The following is a 22171-nucleotide window of genomic DNA, read 5'->3' on the forward strand; positions in this document are numbered from 1 at the left end:
TCTTAGTAATAACCAGGTCAAGGATGCTGCTTTCTCTAGTGGGGGTCAGAATGAGCTGGTCCAGGGCATTGGAACTGATGAATTCCAGGAAGCGTTGGGCCAGTGTATTGGTGCTTGAGAAGTTTTCCCAGTTGATGGAGGGGTAGTTGAAGTCTCCTAGCATGAGAGTGCTGGGTTGGACCTTGATAGATTCCAGGGTGCTTAGGAACGTGGAGTGAGAGTCTAGGGACATGTTTGGGGATCTATAGCAGGCTATGACCTGGATCTCCATCTTACCCAATGTTAGTTGTACCTGATGTATCTCATATGCGTTATATGCTGGGCTACTAGTCTGGAGGTGTGCATATCCTTTATAAATATGGAGACACTACTGTCTTTGGAGCTTCAGTCCATGTTTCAGGGCTGAAAGGTGTGGAATGAGTTATAGCCTGGTAGCGCAGGGGTGCTTTCTGCTGCTTAAAACCAGGTCTCCTTTACAGCACAAATGTTGATGTTTTACATTTTGAGGAGTGCTTCAAGCAAGTGCATCTTGAGATTTAGAGTTCTAGCACTGAGCAGCATGACCCTCAAAGTGCATTTATTTGTAACTGTTTTGGTGGTAATTTGGTCTTTGGAACACCACCTCAAAAAGGCACTATAGGGGTTTCAAGAGCCTTAGCCAGTACCCAGAAACCCAGGGGTGACAGATGTAAGCCATCTCTGGCAAAGCATCGAGGTTTGTCAATCATGTCATCCCAAGCAGACAGATACTGGACCCCCTTAGAATGACACCAGAAACTTAGCCAATTGTTGAAATCAATCATTTTTTGTTCGTACTGCGGTATCATTCTGGGTGACGGTAGGATACTGCTCAGGGCTAGGGTCATACCTGCCTGGGCAACATAAGAGAGCTCCACCATGTCTGTTTTCATGTACTCCAGGGAGGTGTGTCTCAGGTCATTCACGCCCACATGGACAATGACAGAGTCATACTTGCACTTGTTGTGGAGTGACCTGAGTGTATGTGTTATGTGTCAGATTCTAGCACATTTGATAGTACATTGGTCACAAATAGAACCCAGAAAATTAGGGTGGTTTGCTCTACCTCCCCCAAAAGACATGTAAATAGCCTTTCCTCTTTAACATTTACTTCTAAAAGGTCAAAGTTACTGTTAAGGGTTTATGGTTGATCAAGTTGGCAGATAACTGTAAACTTGATGACATCATAAACTCCCCAGAGAACACCAAGATCCTCTAAGACGGCCTTTCCTAAACCAAAAGCTGGTGTCAAAATAATGAATAAAACTAAATGCCAAGAAATTATAATAGTATTCTTTGGCAAGCAAGACATCCCAATTAACTATCACATTGACAACATACCCCCTGAAAATTGATCTAGTAGTTGGGGACCTGAGAGCCTATGTAGACAACAAACTGTCTGAACACCACATATCAGCCACTGTGGCATCCAGATCCAGGGTCCATGTGTTTTTAGAAACCACTATGTCTCTCTCATGTGTAACCTGCAAAAAGGAATAATGAGAATCAAAGAAGCCAGTAAACCCTACATTCATCAGGCTGATCACAGAGTATAATGCCCGCTTTAATATGCACATCTGACACAACCTGAATAGCCACAATAAGGGACCAAATCATAAAAATAGTGCAGACCATCTAAAGGCTTGTTCCTCTTCTCAGCATCACATAGGCTACTGATAGGCAACCTCTGCCTCAAAAAATTGGTTCATAGGTTCATAGGAAGATACAAGGCCACTGGCCTGGAGGCCCTTATAAGCCTAGCCAAGAATGTCACCCAAATTCTCTCAAAGTCACCACCTGTTTCCCCTGTGCAGCAGGGACACAGGTGGGAACCCAGAGGTACATTTTCTGTTTCCCATCCAGTTGTCCAGGTTCCTCTTAAAAAGGGCTAGAGAGGTACTCTGCTTGAAATGGAGAAGGAGTCTATTCCACAGACGGGGGAGTCTTTGGGACACAAATCTATCACACCAACATATTCTATTGATGTCACAGACCAGGTTAAGGCCTTGTGTGTGGGTTGTGTGAGTGGAGTTTGTCTAACGGATATGCAGCAGCTCCATCAAGGCTGGGTCTGAAATGGCCTTGTATGCCACACACAGGTTTCCTCTGAGCAGTCTGTATGAGACTGAGTAGAGGGACACGGGTTTTAGCCTATCTGTATAGGACAGGTGTTTGAGACCCTGGATTTTCCTGGTCAGGAACCTCTGTGGTCTCTCCAACTGCTGCATGTGCTTGGCAAGGTAAATGCCGAAGGGGGCATTGTACTCGATAATGGGTCTGATAAGGGAGGAGTACAGGGATGTTATGACCTCCTTGTTCCTGAATGAAATATCCTTATTTATGAGGTGGGCCACAGAGAAAGCCTTCTGTACAATGGAGGCAACGTGGTGGTCAAATGTCAGGTTGCTATAAACCTGGGTGCCCAAATCCCTGATTGCATGCTTAGTACGTTATTATTAATGTGATAATTAGTGGGGATGACATTTTTCCCCAAAGGGGATAATGATGCATTTCTTGACATTCAGTTTGAGGCCATGCTTCTGGCACCAGTCATTAGTTTGGGTAAGGCCCTCTTGGAGGATGTTCACATCACAAGGAGAATTTAAGACAGTGCCCAGCTTGCAGTCATCTGCAAACTCAGTCAGCCACAGACCACTGGTTTTGGCTTGCACCTCATTAAAGTATATCCCAAACAGTAGAGGCCCCAAGGCTGATCCTTGGGGTACACTGCTCATTATGGGTCTACTACTAGAGGTGGCTTCCCCTACTTTGACTGAGTGAGTTCTATCAGTGAGCCAGTTAGTACTCATTTGGTAACATACAGGTTGATGCCTAGTTGGGACAGTTTATCTATTATGCCCAAGTGGGGAACAGTAAAAGGCTTTGGCTAGGTCAAGGTAGATGGTGTGCACCATCTTCCCCTTGTCCATGGCTTTGGTGACTGTTTCAAAGTCGTCAACCAAGTTTAACAGGTACAATCTCCCTTTGACAAAACCAAACTGTGTGGGGTCAAGCATTTGAAGGTTGCCAATGACCTTGTTTATAAAGTCCATGATAATGCATTCGATGGCCTTGCAGATCAGGTTAGTTAGGCTGATGGGCCTATAACTGCCTGGGTCAGTGGATGCTCCACTTTTGTGTAGAGGGATGAGAGTGGCTGTCCTCCATTCAGCTGGAATGAAGCCGGTGGTCAAGCTTTGGTTGAACAGGGTGCCTAATGGAGCTGAGAGCTCATGCCTGAGTTCATGTAGGATACATCCAGAGATGTTATCGAGTCCCATTGAGACTGTATTTTTTGCCTTTGAGAGGGCATTAAGGACCTGCTCCCTGGTGATGAGGGGAGGGGGGCAGGTGCTGGGGATGTCCTGGTTTACTGATGGGGGGACAGGGGGGGTGAAGTTTTCACTGAACCTGTCTGTCAGCAGGTTGGCTATATCTATGGTGTTTGTGTATGTGGTGTTATTGACCACCAGTTCAGAGAAGATTTGGATGTTGCCTTTGAGATTGCAGACATATGTGAAGAAGGCCATGTGATTGTCCTTGGTGGATGTGGCCAATTTGGACTCCCTAATCCTAATGGGAGCATAAACACCCACTCAAGAGAGCAAAATCTCTTTTGCAAAATAAATAGAAAATGTTGGAAGGATGGATATGTATCGCGCAAAAAACACTTCTTTAGAATAGTTGTCCTCTCAGCACTTTTCCCCTTATACTGTACAGATGTAATCTGGATGAATGAAAGGGTAACTGCATATTCACCCCTGGTTTAGCACCCTTGTCTCTCATGGATAGGGGCAACATGTAAATGTTCTGCTCATCTCTTTGTTATGTCTACCTAAAATGTTGTTGTCAGGCGACAGCGCTACCGCAGCACCACCACCGCAGAATGTTATGTCTACTTAAAATATAATGGCTAAAAACTTCATGGGAATGCATGGCTTGGTTTTTAAAAATCCTCATGTATCAATAGCTTAGTAAGTACCTATGAACCTATATAGATCGACTTTTTCCTAAGGAAGAAAAGATCTTTGAACTAAGATATCTAGGAGACACTCCTGGAAAATAATCCTGTGAGAAGGACTCAAGCAAAAGTTCCTGATCCCAGTCTGTGCAGGAGATTTCTCACTCAGATGAAAGATTCTTGACGCTTTGAAAAAAATAAGCAAAGATAACCAAATTATTTATATAAGGAAAATGTGAATACTTTGCAGTCTGCAGTAGGCTATCACTGGAGCTTGACAATTTGTTAATACACTTGGATGAGTGGATAAAGCAAAAGAGAACTAAAGTGTGATCCAAGCACAGAAAATATTAAGAAACATTTGAGATCTGGTACTACAGGAATGTGAAGGTCTGTCCTGGTCTGGCTTAGCTTGCATGCAAATATGTTTTGCTCTGATGGAATGTATGATGCTTGGAGTGTTAAGGAGTGCTTAAGGGCTATGTTCCATGCCATCATAGCCAGCATGCCCAGAAGATAAGACTTGGTGCCTTCTCACTTGTTTATGTACTACATCACTGTAGTGCTGTGAATAATCACTTGAAGGGATCCACTGGACCTTAAATGATGGGAGATTTTAGTGTGTTGATAATGGCCTATACTCTATGACACTGATGTGCTTTGGTATGTCTGATGAGTTCCACAGGCCTTGCACCTTTACCGCCACAGAAACTGTCCCACCAAGTGAAATTTGTGGTGTCTGTAGTTACAGACTGATTTGGAGGCAGAGGAGAAAATGAGACAGCTGTATTTGTTTCTGTTTGTAGTCTCCACCTATGCAGTTATTTTTTGACAAAGGCCAAAATTAAAATCTGAAATTCCAGAGGATGCACACATTGGGTCTATATGCTTTTTTAGAAACCACTGAATCTTGCTCATGTTTAATCTGCCAAGAGGAATAATGAGGATCATACAGGCCATGAGCCGCTGGATCCTGAGATACTCTCTGGTTGAGGTTTGAGGCTGACTGAGAAACACATGAATGTTTCCAGATAAAAATCCACTTTCTCCTGTGTTAAAAAAGCCTTTTGCTGCAAGATGTCAATGAGGCAGCTGTTGGGAGTTAATGAAGATTTCTGAATATCTGGAACATTAGACTGGTCAGAAAGAGGAGAAACCCATTGTTATGACTCTTGACATCTGCGAAAAGACTGTAAAGATGAGTAAGTCATCTAAATAAGGAAATATATGAATACCATAGACATTTTGCAAATACCCTTGGAGCTGTAGATAGCCCAAATGGTTATGTAGAGAACTGACACTGTGGCCTAGAGACAGAAAATCTGACAAATTTCCTAAAGCCTTTGGTTATGTGAATGTGATGGCATGCATCTTTTAAATCTCATGTTACCAAAAATATTCCTTGGGGAATGAAAGCTAACAGACTGTCAGTTGTTCAACAGGTAGCACACTCACCTTTGGTGCAAAAGGCTGGGAGTTCTATTCCCACACCAGGCAGATTGACTGTTGACACTGCATTGTTGCAGTCCTGAGTGTACTGTCCTTCAGATGAGGCATTAAATCATCATCAGCCCCCTTTTCCCCATTTTTTTTTTCTACATGCGGTCGGGGTATTGTGTTAACTGTCACCAACTCTCTCGATTCAGCACCACACTCCTGCCTTTTTCAACACTCATGCCTGATTGTCGCAGATCTTCTTTCACACAGTCCATCCACCTCTTTGCTGGACATCCTTGCTTCCTCTTACCTTCTTCCTGTCTGTCCCAAATCTTCCTCACCAGATTGTCTTCTGCTTTTCTACACATGTGCCCAAATCACCGTAATCTGTTCTTTTTGATCTTTTCTGCAATTGGAGTTACTTTGGCTTCGCCTCTTATGTCCTCATTTCTTCGTCTGTCCCACAGCATGCATCCTACCACCTTTCTCAGGCACTTAATTTCCATCACCTCTAGCTTCTTCAACTGTTCTGCCTTTACTGCCCAGTTTCTGTACCATACACTAGTTCTGGTCGCACCACTGTCTTGTACACCTTGCTTTTCAGCTTCTTTGGCATTCTTCTGTCATAGACTACACCTGATACTCTATGCCAGTTGGCCGCAGCCCCTCTGATTCTATCTTTGACCTCTTCATTCAGACTACCCTTCTCCTCAACCACCCCTCCCAGAAACTTGAAGCTGTTTACCTGTTCTACTATCTTCCCTTCTATCTCTATTCTCAGCTTCTTCTGATTTCCCCAATTTGCTTCCATTACCACCGTCTTATCTGTGCTTAGTTTCATCCCATGTGCCTTCAGATTTGCATTCCATTCTCCTATCCTTTGCTGAAGTTCTAACTCAGAGTCTGCTTGTAATGCTACATCGTCTGCATACAGCAGCTTTGTTGATCTGTCCCCTCCAACCTGTTTGCTAATGTAGTCCATTACCAGTATGAACAGCAGTGGGATAAGGCATTAAACTGAGGCCCCATCTGTTTGTGGTAGCTCAGCTGGATGTAAAAGATTCCACAGCACTTATAAAAAAAGGGTTCCTTAACTTATATACAAACATAACTCTTATTTACAAAATATTTACAAATGTACAAATATATAGGTGTACAAATCTGTTTACACAATCATACTAAATTTTCATCCCTATTAGACCCCTACTCCTTTTTCCATTAAACATCATCTGATTTTACTTAACAATGTTGCTAAAATGCATTTATCATTAAACTTAATTTAATGTATTCTTTTCCTCCATATAAGCCTTGTAACATAAAATACATTTTCATCTATTCTTTTCACATATTCTTTACTTCTATTCTTACTATATCCATATTTAATTATATCCCTATTTATCTTATCCATTTTTATAGCTTCAAAATATTCTTTACACAGTTTTCCCCATGACTTTTTTTACTCAAAAAAAATGCTCCATACTTTCTTTTTCTTGACAATGTAAACATATTCTATCACTTTTCTTCTTACATGGCTTCTTATTGTTACACCTTTAATTTTTTCATCTGTTAAAGTTTCCCATGGTTTTACATAGTAATGTTTTATCATTACATTCTTATAACATACTTTTCTATAGTTTTCTATAGCATCAATTTTTTTTTCCATGAAAATATCTTTTTCTTGGTAACATTTTATTTCTTCATTTATACACTGTTTTTCTCTTTTACTCTTTTTTTTTACCATACCCCCAAATTTATCATACTTATACAATTTTACTATTAATCTCTCATCTTATTAATTTATCCACTTTAACATTTTGTACAAATTTAATGAAACATCATATACCACTAAAATAATTAACCCTACACCTCCTCCTTCTTTATTTACATAAAAACTCCTCTTTTTACTGGGTTTAATCTAGAACCCCATATAAATGAAAACATTATTTGCAATAATTCCTTTTCAAATACTGTTGGCAACATAAATATACTTGCTAAGTATGCTATTTGACCATCAGTACTGAATTTATTAAATAAGCCTTTTTTTCTGAATGATAATTTATATGTTGTCCAGAGAAGACAGGCTTGTTTTATTTATTCTATTGTTTTTTCCATTGAATTCTACTTACATCTTTATTCCCAAATTTTATACCTAACACAGAAATGTCATTCATTGTAAAATATATACCCATGATCTTTACTATATCACCTAAACCTTTACTTTTCTCTTTATTTAATGTCATCCATATCATCTCTAAACAAGAAGTTATGTACTCACCATAACATTAGATATATGTAGTCCATCTAACCTCACATTCTTACCCGTGGGTTCAGAGCTGAACCTCAGCTCCGACTTGGCCATACTCTAGCTCAAAGTCTTCAATTGGCTCGTGGCTAAGAGGTATCCCATGCTGCATTGCTCCCTTTCCCCTGATCTTGTTGCTGCAAGCTCAGGCAATCACAACTTCCACACACACAACACATAGAGAGGAAGAATCAGCCCAACATCAAATGGAATACTGAAAACAAACTAACCTCTAGGCCCTCCAGGAGGGGGAAGGCGGGAGGGTAAGTAAGAATGTGAGGCGAGATGGACTACATACATCGAACGTTATGCTGAGCACGTAACTTCTTGATGTTATGTAGTCCAATCTCACCTACATTCTTACCCTTGGGACAGCGTCCCCAGCACCTGAACCTTGGGCGTCTCAGTGGAAAATACTCCTGAGCACTGTGGAACCAAAGGAAGATCTGCCTCTGGATATCAAATCCAATTTGTAGTGACTGATAAAGGTGTGAGGAGATGCCCATGTACCCACAGCACAAATATTATCCATAGACATCCTTCCCTGAAATGCCGTAGAGGTAGACATTGATCGTGTAGAATGAGCCTTCACCTTAAAAGGTAATTCCTTACTGCTTGAGGCATAAATGAAGAAAATACAACCAGAGATCCAGCTGGATAAGGTTACTTTAGAGACAGGAGACCCAAGTCTATTGCCTGAAAATGAGACAAATAGCTGATCTGATTTCCTAAGATCCTTCGTTCTATGTAAATAGAAACGCAATTGTCTATGAACATCTAGCTGGTGGAATTTGAATTCTGCCTTATTAGAAAATTCTGGGAAAAACACAGGCAGCTCAATAGACTGGTTGAGGTTAATAACCAAAGCAGCCTTTGGCATAAAGGAAGGATTTGGTCTGAGGGAAACCCTATCCTTGTGAAATACCAAGCTTGGAGCTCAGAGACTCGCCTAGCTGAAGTGATGGCTACCAAAAGAATTGTCTTCCATGACAAATATTTCAAGTCACACGTAGCTGCAGGCTCAAAGGGAGACAAAGTGAGACACTCTAGCACAAAATTGAGGTCCCATGGCATTACAGGATCAAAGACTGGGGGCCGAAGCATCATAGTGCCCTTTAAAAATGCCTTACAAAGTCTATGCACCATTAGACTGGGTTCATTAGCAACATGAAAGGTGGAGATAGCTGCCAACTGAACTTTAATGGTTGCGGCAGCTGACCCCTGACTGAAAAGCATGGAGAGCAATTTCAGAACTGATGAAATTGGTGCAGTGTAAGAGTCAATCTGCCTTTCATGAGCCCAGATGGAGAATCTTTTCCATTTATTGGAATAAATCTTCCTAGTCGAAGACTTATGGGAAGAAGACAGAATATGAACTACTTCCGGAGAAAAATGATGAAGCCTGACTAGTGATGAACTGGTGTAGCCAAGCTGTCAACCGGAGGGTCTGAAGAGAGGGATGGAACTGCCCTGACATATGAGTCAATAGGTCTGGCTGTGGGTCCAGAAACCAGGGGTCGTCCATGAGATAGGGATGGAGAAAGGGGAACCAAATTTGATGAGGCCAGTGTGGAGCAATCAGAATCATTCTGCTTCCCAATAATTGTGCTTTCTGAATAACCTTTGCTATCAGAGGAACAGGTGGGAAGGCAAAAAGTAGACCGGAGGGCCAATCATGAACTAGAGCATCCCTGGGTGTCTCCTCCTGAGGGGGGATGAGGGTGAAGTAGCTGCTGCACTAGGTATTGAAGGGGCTGGCAAATAGATTGCAGCAAGGCTGACCCCATCTGTGGAAAATCTGCTCCGCAACCTACTTGTTCAGGGACCACTCGTGAGGTATCAGAATAGCTCTGCTCAACCTGTCGGCAATCACGTTGGACTTCCCTGGAATGTGCGTTGCCACAAGAAAGCGTTGGGGAGACACTGCCCACTGCCACACTCGAATAGCCTCTCTGCAAAGGGGAAACAACTTGGTTCCCCCCTGTTTGTTCAGATACCATATCACCGACATGTTGTCCGAGTGGATTGCAATTGTCCCGAGAGGAAGAAAGCTCTGGAGTTCTTGCAACGCTAATAGCACTGCTCTCATCTCCAAGACATTGATATGCAAATGTATCTCGTGATCTTGCCACGTGCCTTGGACTGTCCTGCCAAGATAATGCCCCCCCCAATCTGGGAGGCATCCGTGGTCACCGTGGCAACTGGAGGAGGTGGAACGAAGGGCTTTCCCACATTGAGATTGCTGGTCTGAATCCACCAGTCTAGATCCTGCTTGCACTTGTCTGGAATCATAATAAGATGCGAAAGCAGAAGGTGTTGTTGGGACCAATGAGCAAAGAGCAGCCACTGAAGCAGCCTCATGTGTAGTCTTGCAAGAGGGACTAGCATAATTGTGGCAGCTATTGTGCCTAACAATTTGAGAACCATTTTTGCCTTTACCTTTTTCATTGGAAGCAACGAGTAGACCTGTTGCTGCAAAACCTGAATTCTTTCTTGTGGTAAGAAAGACCTCATGAGTACAGTGTCTAACTCGGTGCCTATAAAGAAGACACACTGCGAGGGCAACTAGGCAGACTTTTCCCAGTTTAGTGTGATACCCAATCGATGACACAGCGCAATAGTGGCATCCCTGGTCTGTAGTAGTAGATGCCTGGTGGTGGCAGACAGGAGCCAGTCATCTAGGTACGGAAACACTTGGAATCCCTGACGTCTCAAGTGAGCCGTCACCACTGCCAAACATTTGGTGAACACCCTGGGGGCTGTGGTGAGACCAAAGGGCAGAGCTCGAAACTGAAAATGACTAGTTCGCAGCCGGAAGTGTAAATGACTTCTGGATGCCCTGTCCATCTTTATATGGTAGTAAGGTCGATGGAGCACATCCATACTTCTTTCCCCAACAATGGGAGAATAGACTGTAAAGTGGCCATTTGGAACTTGGACTTTTTTACATGGAGGTTTAAGCGGCTGAGATTCAAGATGGGTCTCAGGTCCCTTGTTCTTTTCAGCACCAAAAGGAATCATGAGTAAGTCCCTAATCCGAGCTGGTCTGAGGGGACATGCTGGATGGCTCCTTTTGTTAGCAGCTTTTGAACTTCTGAAGCTGCAGAATCCCTTTGACTGGGTGGAACATCTGGGATTCTCTTGGCTGGCGGGGGATGAGAAGAGAAGTGAATATGATATCCTCCGGAAATTATCTTTAATACCCACTCATCCTGGGTGATGCCTTGCCAGGCTTCTGGGTATAGTGAAATGCGACCCCTGACTGGCTCTGGAGAAGCGCAGTCGGGCCTCCCATTAGGAGCGCTAGTAGGAGGAACCGCGAAAGGAATCATGGTCCCCCTGGTTATGCGGGCCTCCTCTGCCTCTAGGGCGGCGTCTACCTGAGTTACCACCCTTCCCCTGCCTCTGGAGGGGGGATCACTATGTGCGTCTTGAAAAAACCTCTGCGGCTTTCTGAACCACATTCCCACCCTTCTGGCCCTTTGGATAAGGTCTAGAAGGCATGGAAAAATGGACTCCCATGGCAGACAGGGTTTTTCCTTCCTGTGCGCACCTAGTGAGAGTATCCTTCACCTTGGTTCCGAACAACGATAAACCGTCAAATGGGGCGGTGGTGAACGTAGACTTGAAGGTCTCTGCAAAATTACACAGGCGCATCCAGGAGTGCCTCCTAAGAGAGACTCCTGAACTCGCTGGCCTATTCGCTCCAGCGGCTGCATGCGAGATCAGCCTCATGGAGGAGTTAATAATGGAATTTAGGGTAGACAACTGGGCATTGACCTTCTGAGCCACTGCGTCAGAAACATTACCCTGCAGAGACTCTCCAAGCTCTTTTAGAAGATCTCTTTGGAGCCGTGTAAAATGTAACAAATAGTTCAGTGACCGCAGAGTAAAGGCCACTGAAGAAAACATACGCTTCCCATACTGGTCCATGGTCCTTGACTCCATGTTAGGGGGATGGATGGTAGATGAAGTCTCAGCTAGTTCCTTCTTGGTGGCCGCTGCCACCACCATGGCATACTGGTCCATGGTCCTTGACTCCTTGTTAGGGGGATGGACGGCAGATGAAGTCTCAGCTAGTTCCTTCTTGGTGGCCGCTGCCACCACCATGGCATCTACTGGAATGCCCTTTGTGAGAAATTCCTTGTCAGCGGGGGCAGACAGAAACTTGTTGGGTCTCCTGGGGACTAGTTCCACAGTGTCAGAGGTTTCCCACACCCTTCGACAAACAACATCCAGGAGTTCATCGAACAAGGGAGAAACCTAAGAGGTGGAGGGTTGAGACCCAAAGGCCTTCAGGAACACCGACTCCTCCTCAGAGGGAGATTTGGAGGGCCAGTCGCCTCTCTGCTTCAAGATCTCCAGGATATCTGAGAAAGAGATATCTTCAGAGGACGACTTGTGGGACCCCTCTGACTCCTCGAGGTCGGTGTCTGAAGTGATAGACTCATCCTGGGAGTCAATGTGCTTCCTCTTGCATACTTGGGGACCACACACGGAGGTATCCTGAGGCCTTGGGTCTCCACTGTCCAAGGAAAGAGAGCGATAAGAAACTGAATTTGAAAATCTCAGGAGTCAGCCTTCCGGCACTTGTGAATTGCTTTTGCTTCAGGCACCGCACGGCAAGAAAGACTGAAGAAAATGGCATCCGCTGCATCTTTTATACCCCTGGCGCACTGACGTCAGGGAGGAGGCGACAGCAACTGACGCCGGACCTAGACTTTGGAATTCAGGCCGACTGCGGGTAGCCTGCCAGCAGGATAACCCAATTGTAATGACTGCAACAGTGAAACACGATGAACATCTGATAACGGTGCTGGAGGGGGTAGAGTGTCGGTGCCATCAGACGCAGCTGAGGACCTGGCCAGCATGCTTCGCATGACCTCGAAAGCAGATCCCCCTGGCTCAGAAGAATGACCAACCGTGGAAGCCTTCAGAGCCGAAGGGATAAGGTCCAAAGCTGAGACAGGGCCCAAGCTCACCCGAGCCGAAGCCCCAAGCGGGATGCTCGGAGCCGAAGAAGATCAATCCGAGATCTCTCCCTCGGGTCCGATCAAGGAACTATGAGCCCTGGACCCCACGGACAGAGCCGACGGGGTTGGAGCAGAGATCGGAACCGAGATGCCAGGATGGGCTACTGCAGCCGACACAAAGGCATCAGACGGTACTGACAACTCTGGCTCCGAAGGCCGAGAAAGGCTCAGAGGAGGAACATACGAGGATGGATGGGTGACAGGCTCCGGAGCCGATTGGGCTGGAGCCGAAAGCAATTTGGCCAACACCGGTGATTGGAACAGTCTCTGTACCACTCTATTCACATCATCGTCCGATAGAGTCCTGGAGGACCTAGAGGATAAGGTCGGAGATCTAGACCACCCTACCGAAGGAGACTTATGAGAAGGAGAAACCGGTCTAGAAACTCCGAACAAGTATCTCCGTCACCGGCTCCGAGAGACTGGGAGCCAGTGCTGACTTGGTCAATTCAACCACTTCCTTCGGCCCCGAAGCCAATGGAGCTGAGGAAGCTGAAGTAGACTTGGCAACTTTCTCTGGTGGCTCCGATAAAACTGACAGAGCCAGAAAGCATTTTTTTTTGATTTAGAGGGAGAGGACTTAGAACTGGAAGCCCTTTCCAAGTCTTCTTCGAAGGAGGGTTTCAGTAATCCCTTCAGAATCAGTTTGTTCTTCCTCTCTTGAAGAATGTGTGGGCTAAAGGCATGACAGAACACACAGGATTCTTGGAGGTGGATAGCCCCAAGCAATATACACAAACAGAGTGCCCATCAGTAATAGACATTTTGTATCCACACTTATCACATTTTTTGAAGCCCGAAGGCTTGTGTTCTTTTGTAACCTTAGATATATTGGTATGACACTGCACACAAAATCAGAAGACAAACCCAACACCAACATCAGAAAAAAACGCGGGAACTATGCCTCTAAATTAAATGGTCATAGAACAATAAACACCACAGGGAAGAAAGGACCTCTAACTTAAACGGCCCTGACAAACAAAACAAGGGAGGACTAGGTCCCCTAAGTTAAACAGCCCTAGCTCAAAGGGATGGGGCAACACCAGAACAAGCACACAGAGGGAAACTGGGACACACACACAACTGGAAGGGAGGACTAGGTCCTCTAACTGAAACGGGCCTAGCCTGTAGGAAAGGAATGAACGCAAACGGGATACCAGACAAACAGGCTACACAAACAGTTTTTTTCTTTTTATATATCAAAAAACAGAGACTAGCTATGAAAATAGCTTTTGGAGCAACAAACTACTAAAAAGTAGAAGAAAGTTATACTTAGCCACGGCCAAGAGCGAGACCACGTCTGAGCTGTACAAACGGCAAACGAGATCTGGGGAAAGGGAGCAGCGCAGCATGGGATACCTCTTAGCCACGAGCCAATTGAAGACTTCGAGCTAGAGTATAGCCGAATCGGAGCCAAGGTTTGGCTCCAAACCCACGGGTAAGAATGTAGGCAAGATTGGACTACATAACATCAATCATTTGTGCAAATTATTACTTCTTTTATCCATCGGCCGTGGTGGTGCAGCGGTTAGCATTGTCACCTCACAGCAAAAGGCTTTCTGGTTTGATTCTTGTCTGGAGCGCCTTCTGTGAGGAGTCTGCATGTCCTCCTTGTGATTGACGAAACTTTAAAAAAAGACATGCAGGTAGGTGCGTGTGTGTGTGCCTTCTCTGAAGGTTGGGCGCAAGGCTGGCAACTCGACACTGTAAAATCTACTGCCAATCATAAGCGGACCGGTGCTCCACTGTGGTGACAACTAACCCGGAAAAGCTGAAAGACTTTTATTACTTCTTTTATCCAAATTTTGTTTTTTGCAATTAGTGTTGGTGAGGTAGCGCTGTCGCCTCACAGTAAGACATTGTCCTGTTCGATTCTCAGCTAGAGCGTCTTCTGTGTCGGGACATGCGCAAATGGGCATACCTTTGTTGAAGGTTGTGCGTCAGGGCTGGCAACTCGGTACGTAAAAATCTACTGCCAATCATTAGTGGACCGGAGTTCCGCTGTGGCGACCCCTAACCGGGAAAAGCCGAAAGACACAACAGCAATTATTATAATGTCATCTGCATATGTTAACAGAACTGGAATTCTTAACCCTTCAGGTGTTCTATACCCTACCGCCTTCATTTTGTAATTCATTTCACATAATATTACATTCATAACTAATATTAAGAGTATACAAGCCATTGGACATCCCTATCTTACACCACTCTTCATATGTACCTCTTAGCTCAAGCAGCCATTTACAGGTATTTTAATTTATTATTACTCTACGCTGACATACACAGTTTCCTAAATTTCTCACTTGTTACATTCTTTTATTATTACCCATAAGATTTCATGTCCATTTATGTCAAGTGTCTTATCTATCATGATTTTTGTTTCTTCTTTTCTATTGATAATATCATCCACAATTTATTTAACTACCATTAATAATTCTTGACAACCTTTCCCCTTTATTTAATATATATTATATATTTTATATATGTATATGTATATGTATATATATATATATATATATATATATATATATATATATATATATATATATATATATATATATATATATATATATTTATATATATATATATATATATATATATATAAGCTTTCATAATATTTTCCATTTTAGTTTCACATCTCTTCATTATTTTCATAAAGATCTTATAATCATTATTGTTCAATAATTCAATACTATTGGTTTCCATTTTTTCTATCTTCCTTCTTCCATATGAATTTAAGTATTCCACTACATAATTCTTTTGCATAAAACCTTCATTTAATCATTCATTCAAAATATATTTTTTGCCAATCCTTTATATTTTTATACATTTCATACCCTATTCCATCTTTTTTTACAGCTGAATCTATATTTACTTGTCCTAATACTTTAGCTAGCATATTTAAAGAAATCTAATTTTGCAATTCTTTATTCTCTTTTTCTGTTAACTTTTTTTACTTCACAGTTTTTTTTTCACTACCTTCTTTTTTCATTAAACTTTTCTTGTGTATATTGTACTACACTATACATAGTCTTTTCCTGAGTTTTTTTTCTATTTCTCACTTTACATTTTTATTTCCCTCATTATACTACCATCTTCCTTTACTAATCTGTTTAGGTAATGCAATACTTCTCTTTTTCATTGCAAACAATATCTTTGCTTATATAACAATTATTGTAATTTTTCTTGATTTCTTTCATGTAATTCTTTTCTTTGTCAATGTACTTTCTATCATTATGTTCTAAATGTTACAATGCATTGTTATATGATCTTTTATATTTTTCTTTTTCTACTTTTCTAACATCATATTTTCACTGTAAAAAATATATATACATATTTTTTTCTTCCTTAAATAACATCCACCGTTCAGACCAATTTTTACAAAATGTTCTTATAGTAATATGATCTTTCCATAACTGTATTGCTTAATCTTCTTCCTGCTTTCTCGTTTATCCTTCTTATTCATTTGCCTTTGTTTATATATTCCTTGTTTTCCTTCATCTCTAGCTACATTGCAAGATGATCAGAAAATCCTTTCAACTACCTCACTTTCTCCTATAACTAAAGCTTCTGATACAATAAAATAATCTGTTTCAGTTGTATACATACCCCTTTTGTAAGTTAAGAATTTTTGTCCCAAGATTTTAACTTACCACATCTTATAACTTCTAACATTTTTCTTATGCCAATAATCAATATGTTGATGAATGCATCTGTGCCCAAAACACTCAGCACCAAAACTGTGGTGCTGTCCTTGCTACAGCAATACCTGAACCAAGCACAAGTGGCACTGATCATTCCGGAGCCAAGGTAGTCCCTGAAGATTTCAACACCAAAGGGTCAAACTCTGAACTCACTGACAATGACAACATTCCTGACACCATCGTAGTCGAAGCTGGCACTGAGCAGCTGGTGTTGAATCCTTTTACACTAGTAGGTTCCAACTCTGGCACCAAGGGTGGTGATGAAACACTCACTGATGCCAATGACCTTGTTGCAAATGATGGAACATTTTCAGACATCAAATGGACAGCTACAGCTGTTGGCTTCCATTCCATTATTACTGGTGTCAAAAAGGGGCCAGAGGTGGAAAGGAAGAGATGGATGGAAATTAATTTTCTCAAACTGATCTAGGCACTAAAGGGGTTGAGATGACACTGTAAGAAAGCTAGGCATTAGTGGAGGCTGACATTATCTGCTCCCAGTCCACAAGGCTAGGGCTTTGAAGGGACCTGTAAGATATAAATAAAGATGCAGAAGGGGGTCTTGAAGAAAGGAATTTGGACAGCTCCTGTTTGGAAGAAAAGCTTCCAATCCTGTGTCTTGGCTCTGAGTCAGTGGTATATAATGACTCCTTCTGAGGGAGAAAATATGATCTCACTGGAATAGCCAATGAAAACAGTCCTGGTCTAGTGGGAGAAGAGGAAGGTCTTAGCACTTTAGCAGGTGACAGCTTTTCTAGACTACCACATCAGAATCTATATGCATCTAGAGCGTTTCTCCCTGGGCCTCCGCTAAAAACTGGCTCTGTCCCAGTTGGACTTTCCCAGTAAACAAATGTTAAATAAAATAAATACTACCTTACACTTCTCCTTCCTCTTTTCAGGATTTGGTGCTTTTGCAAAAAATTTGTTGGAGTCCCCTGTGGTGGTTTTCTGGACAGCTTGGAGTGAAGCAACCCCTTCAAAATAAACTTATTTTGTCTAACAAAATGCAGGAACTGATGTTTTTATAAATACTGCAGTCACTCTCTACATGTTCCACACTGAAGCACACATCACAAAACACAAAACGTATGCAGATTCTGGGGAAAAAAATTGTGACCACATTCCTTACACTTTTTAAAATCTGGCTTTAGGTTCTTATCCATGCCTAGGGCTCAACTCAAGCACCGCCACGCAGTGCCACAATAAAAACAAAACAATGACAATAAAGGCTCTCATGACAATCTCAAAAAGCTGTTAACACTAAAGGAAGGGATTGAGAGGGAAAAGGATGGGATTTTTTTTAAGGCACAAAATTAGCAATGGCTAGAAAAATTGGGAAAAGAGCAAAGAGTAGTGACAATATTCTTGTATCAATAAAAGAAATAAACGTATCTGTTAACAAAAAAACACTGATGCACCCACTATTACTCAGCTTAGGAAACACTGAAGCTTCAACAGTAGTAACAAGATCAGGTGCATCTCCTCAGAGCAGGGGATTATGGTATAACGGCGAAACTCAAATTTATGTGGAAATTTGTTGCCAAAAAAAAGAGGTGCCAAAATGACCAATTCTTCTGTTCCAGGGTCCTAACAGGAGCAGATCAAATCTACTTACTTAAAACTGCATAAGAAGTGAGTTTTTAAAGTGTTTGCTAACATCTGTAAGATATATCTGTATTCAAGTATAGTCATGCCAGATGGGTAGAACAAAAGGGATTACAATTGGCCACATGGGTGCAAGTGCATAAGCAGCTGAACGTTAAAGTTCCACAGTATATTTTTTGCGAATAAGTTGTCTTGTCAATGTTAAACATGGTACAAATGCATTTATACAGGTGTGTTTGGTGTATACTGCTGTTATATGAAGCTCTGTACAGGTTGCCTTAAAGCCCTCAGTAGAAGAAGGCCCTGACTAGGTTAATTGCAATCCTGCAGTACTTACCATATGGGCACTATACTGACACTGTGTGCAGGGATTTTCTTTTTCTTTTTTCTTTTTATTTGGTGGTAGGGAGGGGACACTTCCCAATACACAGAACTACTGGACACAGCAGTATTACTGAGCACAGGTGTGTAGAGGAACTGTGGGTACATTATGCTAACACATGCATATGTATTTTGACTGCTAGACTCTAGCTACCTTAAAGATTGTTATGGAATAAATGCACGAAAAAGATAATGCCAGTGCTTTTGGCAGGGACACACTTATAGGACACAAACACAGAACAGGTCTGTATAGCTGCTTGTTACTCATTATAGCTAAAATGCTCAGCTTTCTATCACTGAAAGAATTTGCATTGTGCCTGCAGAAAATCTGCCCTTACACATGTTATTTCCATTCCTGCATCCTTTGTCCCTGTCCACAAGAGTACTTTTAACAGCTATTTATGCATATAGCCCTACACATTCAAAGGTATGAAATGTGGAAGGTCAGCAAGCACATGGATGTTAGTTTACAGTGACATTTTGTTGCAGGCCATTGCTTTCCATCATCAGCTGCAGGCTGGACGTGCTATGGACACTTTTTATCTTCTTTTCTGGGAAGGCACACTGTAACATAGTATATTAATAGTTTGTATGAGTCTGCAGGTGTGTGATACAGACAAAAGATATATATCAGGGCCACCTAGTTGCAGCACATGTGACAGTAGATTGTATGTGGATGTCTACAGGAAATGTACTGATGTACTTGTCCTTATATAAGTTATTCTTTTCTTACATAGCACAATGTCTGCAAAACACAAACAATAGAAATGCAAGTTCTCCCATGGAGAGAATGAAATCTTGCTGCAGATCCTCCATTTCCATAGTCAGGGGATGACTGGCCATGCTAAATCTGACTGCACCTATAGTGATCATGCTTGGAACAATGTGGTGAATAATATAAATGTTGTCAGTGGCCTGGGTAAAACCTATGGACAGGTCAGCCTTTGGATAACTGACATGATAATTGCTGCCAAGAACCATGTCATCCCATTGGTACAGTAACTTAGGGCAATGGGAGAATGTCCATCAGCCAAACCATCATTAATGGAAACACTGCAGTTCCTTGCCCCTGCACTGGGGGTGGACTGAGCACCCAATAGGTAATAGTGAAGTCCTGGACATTGGAGAAAATCTACAGCAGGCACAGTGAATCTCTGTTAGAGATACTTTAGCAGGTTTCTACAGTACTATTTTTCTACTTTCACTTTACCATTTCCACTGAACTACAAAAAAAAAAAAAAAAAAAAAAAACCTGCAATGTGATTCCTCTATGCAGGTCTATCAACATGGTCTGTCATGTAATACATAAGATTTCTATCCTTTCTTGCATTAGCAATTTTATCACCTGATGTATTTTGTTGGCTATGCTTCTGGCATTGTTTATGTACTACTTTCCATTTGTAAAATATTTCTTTTTTGTATAACTAGTTTTGTTCTATATTTTTGTGTTTGTGGAGCTTTTCTTCCCGGGCATCTACTGAAAATGGACATCTATCCAGCTAGACTAGCCCGGTCAACAAATATAAAATAAATAATAAATAAATAGAGATGCCTCAGCTATTAACATTGGTTATGTATTAGGTAACAGATTACTGGGTAAATATGTACTGTACTGAAGAGTACATGTTGTATTACTTCTTTATGTAGAAACATCAGGGCTTCAGACTACAAGACCACCAGTGGAAAGTAAGGTCAATATTATTATGTTCTACCAATATACTCAGTAGTTATTACTTATTTACTGTGACTAAAGTAATGGTGACAGGTCTTACTTATTGTAGTCTTCACAGGTGATATTTTATCAGGCTCACACTGCTCCCTGACACTGATGGCAGTCAAACTTTGGCATAGGTAGCAGACACTGTATCACTGGGTTAGATACAGGTAATGTGAAGTCCAGATCCACACCATATCAGGGGATATGGTCTCTGTGAGTGTGGAACCCATCTCAGAGACACAGGAACACACTGAAGGATAGGGGGTCACAGGCAGTCTACCTGAGAAGGGATATCTGCCCCAGAGATGCACTCCACTTTGGTTGCCATCAGCTTCATGGAGCATGAACAAGATGGGCTGGTCAGTGTGCTGGGGGCCACTGATTCCATGGGTATAGGCCCCCCAAGCTAGTTGTCTCTATGTCCACATTCCAGAAAATGTGCAAGGCCATCATAGAGGGACAAGCTAAAAACACATCAGCACTTTTTGAGATAGTACATGTATTATACTGTGTATTTGATGAATGCATGTCCCATAAAGATGACCTGATGGACATGTTTCGTAAGCAGCTTACATGACACACTTCTCCCTTTACACACAGGCAGCGTACTAGAGTCTCCAGTGTTGAAGGTTAGTGTGGAAAGGGGATGCCAAGTCTGGAGGTAGGTAGGGTAAGACTTGGATGTGCACAAGGGTGAGGAGATCATGCCACAAAGATGCCTGGTACAGCCAATCACTCTCATTTACACAGCACACCTTCCTCTATGCAATGGCTGGATAGTGTCTGTGACCCTCCCATGGGATGATGATCCTGTGGATGGGGTTACGTACAGAATGCACTCACATTAGCTGTGGCTGCTTTGGACCTGTCTGTGGGAGCTTATGACAATGCTGTAGCATCTGCTCAGACTGTCTCCAAACAGGGATACATATATACATCTGCAATGTTCACATCCAGATAAATGCACAGCAATGGTACAGGCCAAACACATGCTCAACTGTGACCTGGATTTGTAACAGGGCATAGTTGTAGCCACTGTCTACCACTCTGTGGAGATTTCTGATAGGTGTCATTAAGCATGACTCAGGAGTATAGATGGCATTGCCAGTAAGATGACCCTTGGGAAAAATCATTCCACAGAAACTGATGACATAGGACGGGACGCATATGTGCTGCATGTGACAGTCAAAGGTATTGCCTGTATGGCCTGCAAACACACTTTAGATTATACTTTGTGAATTAGAGATCATATGACAGTTGATGTGGTGGTTACCTTTCATGTTAACATACATTTTCCCTCTTCCCCAGGTAGGGTCTTTATTTCAATGTAAGTGCAGCCTATGGCCCCGGGTACTTTGGCGGTATCTATTATGTCATAAAAAGTCTGCATTGTGTTGGCTCTCTCCTCTTTGATATGAGAAAAACATATATGTTTCCCCACATGCAGATACCTGGGATACCCCTATGGTTTCCTTTGCTGGTAGCAAAAATGGTCCTGTAACTAGTATTCACAAAGCCACACATACCTTGATATCCACAGGAATAGGTACTTCATGTTCCCATGGCTTGCAAATGAGGGCAACATGTCTTTACCAGCTCCTGCATATTGCCTTTATCCACACAGTAGGGGGTCTACAATTTCAGTGCTGTGACAGGAATGAAATGTTAAACATGGACAGATGACATGAGACCTCCAAGGGCAACACTACTATAATTATCAGCTGTGAGTACAGTGTGTTGCATATACATGTTTGTTGAAGCTGCTGCTATCCTATACTTCATTAAGTGATTTGACTGTTTTACTACAGTCAATAACTCTGGAACTAGCATACACACACTTGTGTCACACATGCACATGTGTCTTTGAGTCACTTGCTGTATTGTTTACCCTCATTTGCACATTTGTGTTCATGAAATGCCTCATTTTAATACTGTTGCTCATTACTGTGTCAATCATTATACAGTCATCAGCATATTGTGCAGACCACAGGATTTCTTAGCCTTCCCTTC

The 22171-nt window shown here is 42.3% G+C and overlaps 1 protein-coding gene across 1 annotated transcript in view; it reads right to left on the bottom strand.

The window, feature by feature from the left end:
* AXDND1 (axonemal dynein light chain domain containing 1) overlaps positions 1 to 22171 on the bottom strand; it is a 2684234-nt gene that overhangs the window by 137735 nt on the left and 2524328 nt on the right. The gene's annotated exons all lie outside the window — the stretch shown is intronic.

The sequence above is a fragment of the Protopterus annectens genome, chromosome 10.part0 (assembly GCF_019279795.1).
Source record: "Protopterus annectens isolate FY-2018-M chromosome 10.part0, PAN1.0, whole genome shotgun sequence".
NCBI classification, from domain to species: domain Eukaryota; kingdom Metazoa; phylum Chordata; order Ceratodontiformes; family Protopteridae; genus Protopterus; species Protopterus annectens.